Source organism: Cryptomeria japonica, chromosome 10, assembly GCF_030272615.1.
Source record: "Cryptomeria japonica chromosome 10, Sugi_1.0, whole genome shotgun sequence".
NCBI lineage: Eukaryota > Viridiplantae > Streptophyta > Pinopsida > Cupressales > Cupressaceae > Cryptomeria > Cryptomeria japonica.
In genome coordinates, this window is record NC_081414.1 from 729,535,011 (window position 1) to 729,546,373 (window position 11,363).

General features: G+C 40.8%; 1 long non-coding RNA gene across 1 annotated transcript; it reads right to left on the minus strand.

The window, feature by feature from the left end:
• Positions 1–8,970: 8,970 nt before the first annotated feature.
• On the minus strand, positions 8,971–10,973 carry LOC131859628 (uncharacterized). The gene is made up of 2 exons (XR_009359257.1): positions 10,736–10,973; positions 8,971–10,643 (listed from the first exon to the last, which is right to left on the minus strand). It is a non-coding gene; the product is annotated as an uncharacterized LOC131859628 (long non-coding RNA).
• Positions 10,974–11,363: the final 390 nt, after the last annotated feature.

Consider the following 11,363-nt stretch of genomic DNA (forward strand, 5'->3'; position numbering starts at 1 on the left):
AAATTCACAGAAGCCAATGATGCCTCCGTAAGTCAGCTACATAATGCACCATTACACATTGAAGCCTTCATACACAAACATCGAATAAAACGAGTCCTGATAGATGGAGGAGCAGGTCTAAACATTTGCACATTAAGCACTATCACACAATTGGGATATTCTGATAAAGCTGTGAATTCTACAAACAAGATCACCATTAAGGCATATGATGATGAAAAGCGTTCATCTAAGGGTACAGTCATTTTGCCTCTCAGAGTTGGGCCAGTTACAAAGGATGTGGTCTGTCAAGTCCTGGATTTAAATCTCACTTATAACATATTGCTAGGATGTCCTTGGATTCATGAAATGAGGGCAGTCCCATCTACATATCACCAATGCATTAAGTTTCCACATAATGGAGTGGAAGTAACAGTTAATGGCGATCCTAATCCATTCATATATTGCAATAACCTGAAATCAAAGACTGAGACCATCATTCCTAGTAATCGGGAGGCTGTTCCTTCGTCGGCATACATTGATCCTGAGTCATTAAAACCTTCGACATCCAAACAAGGTGAGCTTAAAGGCAAGTTTCAGGACAAAGGCATGCGGGAATATACTTTCAATCAGACCATGTACTTAAGACAAGTCATGAGTTCCCCAAAAGAATATGGAAGACCACATCCTAACAAGCAAATCTCCATCATGACGCTCAAATGGGACCCTACTACCTTTCAAAGATGGGGTGAACTAGAAGAGGAAGGTTTATACCAAATGCTTTTCAGAGATAATGAAGAGGAAACACAAGATCATGTCAATCTACCATGTGAGAAATATGGCAAAGGCTTCAAAATTCTACAAAAATTTGGGTATGATGGAAAAAACCCTCTGGGGTTACGAAAGGAAGGCATCATTGAACCTTTATAACCTGAATTGACTTTCAAGAAGGAACGCTTGAAAGGACTTGGTTTCTTAACTTCCAAGGTCCACACCCAAAGGACAGAAGAAGCCTTACAAATCAAAGCTGCCAAAATTCAACAAGAGAATTGCTATTCCACAGATTCCAACGAATGGGAATGGGGTTCTGACAAGTCTGCCAGTGACTACGAGCTCACCGAGACATTCAGAGAGCCAGGTGAACCCACAGAAGAGGAGGAGTTTTATAACAAATTCAGAGTTGGTCAAGAAACAACCCATGAGGAGTCTACACAGTCCTTGTCTCAAGGTTCTAGGTTGAAATCACATAGGATGAGAACACCTGTCCCAGAATGCGCTACTAGTGAGGATAATTTGGATTCGCTCGTGATCGAGACTGATGAGGAGAGTGCCATCGATGACCTCGATAATTACCTTGACATACCTGAATATAACCACATCTTCACTCTTAGTCCCGCTAACTTTGAAGGCACTAACGGCCTTCCCCTTGTTCACCACCAACTCATTGACTGGGATCATGAAGGACCTGCACAGTTGGATACATTTCAAAACGATGAAGCTTTTATTGACTATCTAGGCATACGAGAGGATCTTCCCCCTGGAGACCATAAAGCGGGATACACTATAGAACTCAATAGAGTGGCATATTTTGGTGAGGGTGTCGGACCTTCCAGTCGCAAAAATGTGAAAATCAGAACAAATCAAGGGTCTTATGGTGAAAACCACATTGTGGCGCTATCTGACCCCAAAAAAGTAAAAAGAAAGGACGTATCTGAGGGTGAAAACCTCTCTGAGGAGCCCGAAGATGGAAGGCTCGACATTCTCCCATCATCATATGAGGAAAAATCATCCATGTTGGTAGAGGAGACTATCAAAACAAACATCGGTACAAAAGAGGTTCCACACAACATATTCCTAGCTCAATCATTGACCGAGTCTGAAAGGTCAAACTTCATAAATTTCTTCAATGAGCGACAAATCAACTTCGCCTGGTCATACGCTGATATGCCTGGATTGGATCCGGATTTGGTAATGCATCATCTGACGGTCAAACCGGGGGCAAAACCAGTAAAACAGAAATTAAGAAAAATGCATCCACAAGTGGCATTACTAGTCAAAGCAGAACTTGAGAAATTACTCGATGTCGGATTCATACATCCAATTGATTATCCTGAATGGATCTCTAACTTGGCACCTGTCAGTAAACCAGATCGCAGCATCAGAATTTGCACAGATTTCAGAGACATCAACAAATCTTGTCCAAAGGATGACTTCCCATTACCAAACATTGACTCGATTGTTGATCTCACAGCAGGTCATGAAATGCTATCATTAATGGATGGATTCTCTGGCTATAATCAGATAAGAATTGCACTCGAGGATCAACATAAAATAGCATTTACTTGTCCGTGGGGAACTTTCTGCTGGAATGTCATGCCTTTCGGGCTAAAGAATGCAGGTGCTACATATCAAAGAGCCATGACTACTATCTTTCATGATCTCATGCATGTAAATGTGGAAGATTATGTTGACGATCTCTTGGTCAAATCAATAGATAGAAATACACATTTGGACATACTTTCAGTTGCCTTTGATCGGTTGGAAAAGTACAAAGTAAGATTAAACCCTAAGAAATGTGTCTTTGGAGTAACCTCCGGGAAGCTCCTAGGATTCATTGTATCTAAAAGAGGAATTGAAGCGGATCCAGCAAAAGTCAAAGCTATCTTGGAAATGCAACCACCAAGAAATATCAGTCAACTTCGATCCTTACAAGGCAGACTCCAGTCCATTCGAAGATTCATAGCACAACTGGCAGATAAGTGTAATCCTTTTCAGCACCTACTACATAAAAACATCAAATTCAAATGGGATGACAACTGTCAACAGGATTTCTAGATGCTCAAAGATTATCTTCTAAATCCGCCAGTTCTGATGCCACCAGTTCCAGATCAACCACTGTTACTGTATATATCAGCTACTCCAACAGCACTGGGGGCACTCTTAGCGCAACAAATCGCGGAAGGCAAGGAAAAAGCAGTATACTATATCAGTCGCACATTGGTGGGATACGAGCTAAACTACACACCAATTGAGCGCGCATGTCTTGCTGTGGTCTTTGCTTCACAGAAATTACGACATTACATGCTCACTCATAAGACTAAGTTGGTGGCAAGAATTGATCCATTAAAATACCTTCTCAATAAAGCAACACTTACTGGGCGACTGGCCAAATGGGTAATGATCCTGAGTGAATTCGACATCGAGTATGCGGACAGAAAAGCAATAAAAGGACAAGCCATTGCAGATCAGTTAGCAGATGCCCCCATGATTGATGATGTTCCTTTAAATTCAGAATTTCCAGATGAATCCATTTTAACAGTATCACATGCAAAGCCATGGCAATTGTACTTTGACGGCTCATACACACAGCATGGGGCAGGAGCTGGTATTCTCTTTATAACTCCTCAAGGGGATTCTATACCAAAATCATACCGCTTATCATTTCCTTGCACTAACAATATAGCAGAATATGAGGCATTAACAATAGGATTACGAATTGCAGTTCAGTGGAAGATCCAGGAACTTCATGTTTTTGGGGACTCCCAACTTGTCATCCGTCAAGCAACTGATGATTACCAGACAAAAGATGAAAAATTAATGCCTTACAAACAAATGGTGGATGATCTGAAACAATACTTCACAAGGATAGATTTTGAGCAGATACCAAGAGAGCAGAATCGCGCCGCAGATGCCATGGCTACAATTGCTTCATTGATCGATTTACCTCCAAATGAGACCCGCTATGATTTCTTGGTGGATAACCTTTTGGTTCCTTCATATGAGATCACTCCTACTGAAATGATATGTGTTGTTGGTCCTGAATCCCAGTTATATGGTTCCATCTTCACATACCTTTGCGACAATACTTTACCTCCTGATCTATCAAATAACCAACGCCGCAACTTCATTCGCCAATCCTCTCGATATGTCATTTTAGCTAATATCCTATACCGGCGAGGTCTAGATGGCACTCTTCTTAGATGTCTAGAAAGCGATGAAGCTCAGATTGCGTTACGTGAAGTGCATGAAGGGATATGTGGTCCACATGCTAGTGGTCCTACCTTGGCCAAGAAACTCATTAGGACTGGATATTACTGGCCCAATATGGAAAAAGACTCATATCAGTTTGTCAAGAAATGTAAGCAATGTCAAATTCATGGAGACCTCATACATGCGCCAGCACAAGAACTACAGCCACTTGTGTCTCCTTGGCCCTTTTGTCAATGGGGACTCAATCTCATAGGCAAAATTCACCCTCCTTCTTCCAATGGTCATAAATTCATTATCACTGCCACAGAGTATTTTACAAAATGGATTGAAGCCGTGCCTCTCACACAAGTCACTGGAAAACAGATTGCTACCTTCATCCTTAACTATATCATTTGCCGATATGGTATTCCTATTTCCATTATCACTGATAATGGGCGTCCCTTCAAAAATCAGGATGTTCGCGAACTCTATGACCGCTTCCATATCTCCCATCGTTTCTCCACACCATATTACCCCCAAGGCAATGGCCAAGATGAGGCGTCTAATAAAACAATCCTTAAAATCCTAAAGAAGACAGTTGACGATGCTGGCCTTCATTGGCATATTCAACTTAATCCTGCACTTTGGGCCTATCGCACAAGTGTTCGCACACCTACAGGAGCTACACCCTATTCACTTATCTATGGCGCTGAAGCCATCTTGCCTATTGAGGTCGAGTTACCCTCTTTACGGGTCTCTTTGCAAAACATCATCACTGATGAAGATTATAGAGTCTCTCGCTTACAAGAACTGGAACTGCTAGATGAACGGAGACAAACTACTTTTAATCATCTCAAGGCTTACCAACAACGAATGAGTCGCAGCTACAATCACAAAGTCAAGCCTCGCACATTTGAGGTAGTTGACTTGGTTCTTCGAGAAAACCCCAAGAATCAGTAAGACAGAGAGAAGAAGGGCAAGTTCGAACCAAACTGGCTTGGTCCTTACATTATTACAGCAGCATATGGATCTGGTGCATATCAGCTCTCAACTACAGAAGGTGAACCTTTGGAGGATCCTATCAACAGCATGCACCTTCGCAGGTTCTACACATAGCTCTTCGGAATATCCTAATTCAAAAATACAAAAAAAATCAAAAATTTCAAAAATACAAAAATATTATAAAACAAAAAAATCGTTACTTGGTGAAAACCTGGCAAACAGGTGCCTTGTGACACAAAAAACATTGAAAAATCAAAAAAAGTAAAGAGAAATAATTTCGTCCAATGGTGAAAACCACTTCGGTGGCGCCCTGGGCAAGTACCATGGTGAAAACTGGGTCACCAGCGCCATGCGTAGAGACATTGCTCCTCTCTCCTTAAGGATTCTCTTTCATCATTTCACTTTGCACACACTCACAACCTATTCGTCCATAATAAACTTACCCATTCCCATCATGGCTTGTTATTGATCTCCCTAAGATTGGTTAGCCATTTATAATAAACATTCCTTTTCATCCCTTTCCATCCATAATAAATCAGATCCTATCTGTGGCTAAGGCAAATCCTATGTCTAGTGATGGGTGTGGAACTGAGAACATCACATGTTTTGAGGAGTACAGTTTCTTCCAGCTTCCTTCAGTCTATCCGCGCACAATCCGCAATAAAGCAACATTTGCATCACAGATCCGCAATAAAGTTTCATCTTCTCCGCAATAAAGTATCAGTTTCATGGATTCAGTCAGTTTCAGATGAGACAGCAGCAACAATGGGCTTCAACAAATCAAATCTTTCAACAGACTCAGACGACATATGGTTCAGTGCTATCTATCCTTTTTGTGAAAGTAAACATTGTGACCACAATCAAATAAGACTTATACAAGTGACAAGAGACACTAAACTTGAGGACTACAGTGGATGTTGGTGTCGAGTCTTGGTTTTCTTTTGATTTCATCTTTTTTGGTGACATGTCTTTTAGCTTTTCCGGGATGTCTTTGACTAGAGATTCTATCTCCAGGATGTCTTTGACTAGAAAGGCGAGGATGGGGTATCGTCACCTATTTGTATTTTCTGGCTGTGGATTGTCTCTTAGTAATGCTATGACTTGTCCAAGGATATGAGGACACTGTGAGTCTAGTGTGAACTGGGGCATTCCTTGTTTGTGACTATCTTATCTCCATGCAAACAGGTACAATGACTTTCTAGGTCGAACATATGCCTCGATTGTCATAACCTACTTGCCATAATAAAGCTCAATGATGATAACGCACAAGAAGCTCTTTCACTTTCATATCTTTTGTCTTTCATCCCCCCTTTCTTGATTGACTTCCATCATCCTTCTCGAGTCCGCGTAGCCTGCTATCACATGACTGAGTATAATGACACGCCAAAAATATTTGCATTTCATGTAGTTGCACCTACATTACCACATATAAGAATTTCATACATACATATAGATATCACAACTGCATCACATCCTGCACACAACACCTGTTAGCACAATTTACATTTGCATTATCATATTCATCTGCATTTCATACATTCACATTTGCATCATGCATACACATATAAAACATAAACGAACAAAAATAAAATAAAATATTGCATTGCATCATATACATATTCGCATCCATATCATAAGCATCACATAAGAACATCTCATCACATAGGTACACATGCATATAGCTGCCGCAAAGATGCATCATCTCATATATAATCATAAAGTGTCATAATACAATGATGTCAAAATTATATGGCTACAATCACCCGCAGGTGTATACAATACAAAAATGGTACAAAACTGATACAAAGGGAGCCCTCTAAGGCTATGATGAACTCCCTCCCTCGAAGCCACTTGGACTCGGTGGAATCTGAGCCCTTGAAGGACCCGCCCCAGGATCATCCTGCCTGTCCCCTCTATCTGGTGGTGGTGGAGGACCCATGACCCCACCACTCGATGCCTATCTCCTCCGGCTCCCCCCCGTAGCTGTCGCTGTACGCGACGGTCTATGGAAGCTCCTCGCCCGTTGATCTGCTGTCACTGCACCATAGTAGAGGTCCCTCCAGTAGCCTATCTCCTCTCCTGCCCACAGGACATATGCATATCCTGCCCCTGTGTCCTCTGCTGCCTGCCTCCCAGCCCTCAGTGCTGTCTCAGCCTCTGTGTAGCGCTGGATAGCTTGATCCCGCTCTCGCTCAGTATCCCTGAGCCTGGTCCTGAGCCGATCCCTCTCCCTCTCCAGCTCCTGAATCTCATCTGCCTGTCCCTGGCAGATCTCCCTCAGATCCAGTAACTCAACCTCCACTGGGTCAACCCCCTCTGCCTCTGCCTGTGGCTCCCCCTGTCCCTATACCTGTACCTGTACTGGTCCCTGTCTCTGTCCCTGTCCCTTTGCCTGTACCTGTCTGGGACCCTGTGCTACTGGTACCTGTAGCGGCAATCCACCGTGACCCCTCACCACCCGAGCCGGTCTCTCCTCATCACCCTCCCTCCGAGGTGCAACCCTCCTCTCTCCAACTACTCCCCTCCTCCTCCGTCGGCCTCGACCCCCATCACCTCCACCGTCATCATCATCTCCCCCACCATCTCCCTCCACTGCCTCTCCTGGATCTATCAACCGTGGGAACGGATGCTCTGCCCAATAAGCTGTATACTCGGCATCCATGCCGGCATCCTTGATCTCTGGCCACATGTCCCAGGGTAGAGGTATCATCTCCACCAGCTGTGTCACTGCCTGATCATACGACAACAACAGCCCAAACTGTGCCTGATCTCTCACGGTACGGGCATACATGCCTGAGCCCCACGACATCCTCTGAATCCGGCCAAACTGTCGGCCAATCCTGTCTACCAGCTGCCTCTCTAGCACATAGGGCGTCCGCCCAATCAGGTACATGCAACATAGGCAGCAGATCAACACAGAGGACTCTATACCTTAGTAGTTCAGCATGCACCTGCCCCAAATAGAGCATTCCTTGTTTTTCTTGCACTCCCTGTGGGATCAAGGAGCAGTGGCACCCCTTGCAAGTTTGAAGAGCAGAAGCTCTTGCAAGTTCAAAGAGTAGTGCCTCACACTCCCTATACTCTTGCAAAGCAGAGTTGAATGGCAGTACCTCCATGGGGTTCAAGGCAGCACTCCAGAAGGGAAAAGAGTCAAGAGGCAAAAGAGGCATTGCATTCAGCTTTATCAGTGGCATTTCTACTTTGCATGACATCCACCTCGAATGCCAACACCATGTCCGGATGGTGCAAACTGTCATGGCCTCAACTCAGACCACTACCCTAAATGTGGTTCTGACTTTTTTATTACCACCGGAAGATGCATTGTTTCAGCTTCCAGTGATGTCTATTAGGTCTCTACTCCACTCAGTTAGTAATATTCAATATTAATGTATTATATGTATGAAGAAGACAGATTTGTACAGTTTTACATCTCTTCTCAGAGATTTGCCCAGTTGTACAGAACATTCATACGGATAAAATTCCAGTTCTGTTGTTATCACCAATTTTATTCTTTAGGTATGTATGAATGGTCCCATTGTTCATTTCTTGCACTCTGATTGCTATCTATTCATAACAGCATGGATTAGCTTCTGCTTATAACACATCAATTCACAGATTAAACGGTTTAATCTTCAAATGACTTTTAGATTCTAAATGAATATTGCACCAAACCATATTAGGTTAATATACTGCTGACATAAAAAAAACTACATTAGAATTCCACCAAAACCACAGTAAGTTGATAAGTGTGGGACCATCTATCAGGCACTAAGAAAGCAACTTTTATCTTCACCTTATTAAAAGTAAAAGCATTTCAAGAGAGGTTTCCACTGTATGAGAGTTCAATACAGAGCTAAGTTAGTGCACATAGTAGAACCCAAAGATGAGTTATCTCCTTTTTACTACTGATCTTTGCCCAGCATATGATCACTGATACTAAGAAATTGGCCACAAAATATGAAGCCAGCAAATTAGATTAATTTCAATCAAAGATGTCATTAATTGACCCTAGAAAATTCATTATCTCAATTTCTTAATCAACAGTAATCATTACATTGATAAAAAAAGTTGGCACTGGAAACAAGAGTAAGTTCCAACAGTCATTACCAGTATCTTAATTAAAAATATGCCTAGCGTGCACATTTTCAAATGCGTGTCTATACCATTTTTGGAATAGAACTTGAAGTTGCTCTTTCAAATTTATCCTGTATATTCTTTCACAGTAATGTAATTGAAATATATGAATATCCAGCACTCGCCACAGCCACAAGTACATTCCACTACCTCTGAAATTACTCCTCCGTAATGCAACCTGCATATTTTAGTCCCCAGAGTCTTATAAAGCCACAACTTTGACATTCTTTTCCTTTCTCTTCTTCAACTTTTTCTTGTTACTAGACTAAAAGTATCTCTTTAGTGCTGTTAGATGATTGGTATTCATTGATTTCAGATACTCGGAGAATGTTATTTCCTCTTAGCAGAGTTTGATTGAATATTTGAACTTTTGTTCGGGACTAACCCCAAAGCAACACGTATATGACATTTGCCTTCAAGTGCATCCTCTTGGAGCCCTTGTTACCCTTTTTTTTGTGTCATCTTGATACTTTTCAGTCTTCACTGTGAATAATGGGAACTATCTCTCTTAGTTACTCCAAATTCAAATCTAGGAAACTGTCATAAATTGCTCAAAACTGCTTACAAAGCCCCTGCAATGCTCCAAAACCTCAGAATGTGTCCCCTATCCATATTGTTGAGCTACAGAAACTCGACTAATAGGTCAACCATCTGTCTCAAGCTCATCAGGCTCGGGGTCAAAATGCTAACTCACATTTATGAGGATGTGTTAGTGGAAAACTCAGCCGTCAACAGATAGTTAAAAAGGGCCTATACACCACTTGCTCAAGGAAAGGAAACCCAATTATCTAATGACTACACCATATCAGAGGAGGAATTAACCCAGGCATGCAAACAGTAAAAGCTCAACAGGATCTCCCAGCCTCCTCTCCACAAAGTGGGCGCTGACTTCATCTTGCATAGTTCTTGATAGAGAAAACAATATTGTTTCCATGTCAAACAATATTTCCTATGATGACTGGCCACAAATGTGGAACAAGAACCTTTTTCTATAAAAAAATTCTCAGGAACTCTCTTAATAGTTAATATATATTTGCGGAACCTTGAATTCTCTTCAGCTATTTCCTCTTGTCAGAATGCAAGTTGTCTAGCCTAACAACTATTCACTACTGCTCCTTACAACAAAGTAATGATTGTCCACTTGCACGCTAGTTTTCTGACTTGATCTTTTTAAGATGAATCACTCTAAACCTGCCTAAAATTTACGCTTCCTTCTTTGCCTGAAGCATCCACTAAATCAATTAATCAAATATGAAGGGTTTCAGAAGGCATCCATTCCCTAATCTATCTAAAAGCATGTCAATTAACCCATTCTGAAAGTTCAAGTTCGGTATAAACTGGCAGGCAAATATCGTAGTCAGATTTAGGGCCGTTTAAGAAACTATATCATATTTCATAAATCAAAATCTTACAATAACATTTCTCAAGTTTTCTAAAAAAGTTACAAACCACCCCATCTGAACGAGCCACCGAGGGTTTTTTAATACATCAAAGATAGTGTTGTACCGTCAAACTGGATCTTACGGAAAGCAGAGGTGATACCATAATTTGGAAAAAAATTCCTTGCACACAAAATGTTTGAGAGAGATATTTTCAGGTTACAAGTCAATCAGTGCACAAATCACATAAGTTAGATAATTGACAGAAAAAATACCTGCAAACTTGCTTAAAATTAATTGTGCCTTCCTCTTTACGAATGGATGAACAACCCCACATCTAAGAATAAAACCTCAAATAATGTCAATAATCTCGTCTTGTGTTAAAAAACAAATAAGTCGAGGGGAAACATTGGAAACATCGTTAGAGTGCGATCCTATGGAGGGAGCTTCCTAAAAGGGCGCTGCTGAGATCTCTTAGAATTTTTTATAGTGAGAGTGGCCTATGAATTTTGAATTTTGTAGAGGGTTCAAATCTAAAAGTTTAAGTTTTGCAGTCTTATGATTTTGCAAGTATACAAATATAAAATGATAAAATAATTAAATTTAATTATTTTGTATATTTAAAGTGAGAGTGGCCTATGAATTTTGAATTTTGTAGAGGGTTCAAGTCTTAAAGTTTAAGTTTTGCGGTCTTATGATTTTTTTTGATTTTGCAAGTATACAAATATAAAATGATAAATATTTAATTTAATAGAGTATTTAAATATTAAATGATAAAAAGTTAAATAAGAAGAATTTAAAAAATTCAAATAATAAGTGGTAAAAATATTTACTTTAGAGAAAGAAATTCCTCCCTTAAAATTACAAACTAAAAAATAGAGATTTATATTTATTAGTAAATGA